We start from the raw sequence: 288 nt of genomic DNA on the forward strand, positions 1-288 counted from the left end.
GCACGACAGCCGCGGCACAGCCGGCACGCCCCCGCCCCCGCCGCTCCTCTGCACCCGTATGCCTTTCCGTGCGGAGGGCAGGCGCGTGGCGTACTGCACTAGCTGAGTATCCCAGGGCGGGAGGGGAGGGCCAAGCCGCCCGGGCCACCTGTGAGAGCCCAGGCCCTGCTGCTCGTCAGCTGGGGGACCTGGCGAGCACCGAGTGAGTGCCGGCCTCTGCTCTGTAAGAGGTGGTCACCGTCCTCACACACCAGCACTGCAGAGGGGAGGGCGTGAGGGCACGACTCG

General features: G+C 71.2%; 1 protein-coding gene across 1 annotated transcript in view; it reads right to left on the reverse strand.

Annotated features, from left to right (window-relative positions):
- The window catches only part of SH3RF3 (SH3 domain containing ring finger 3), a gene marked incomplete in the record, with an annotated part of 355,159 nt that overhangs the window by 117,780 nt on the left and 237,091 nt on the right, over window positions 1-288 (reverse strand).

The sequence above is a fragment of the Tupaia chinensis genome, unplaced genomic scaffold (assembly GCF_000334495.1).
Source record: "Tupaia chinensis unplaced genomic scaffold, TupChi_1.0 Scaffold000041_1, whole genome shotgun sequence".
Lineage (NCBI taxonomy): Eukaryota > Metazoa > Chordata > Mammalia > Scandentia > Tupaiidae > Tupaia > Tupaia belangeri.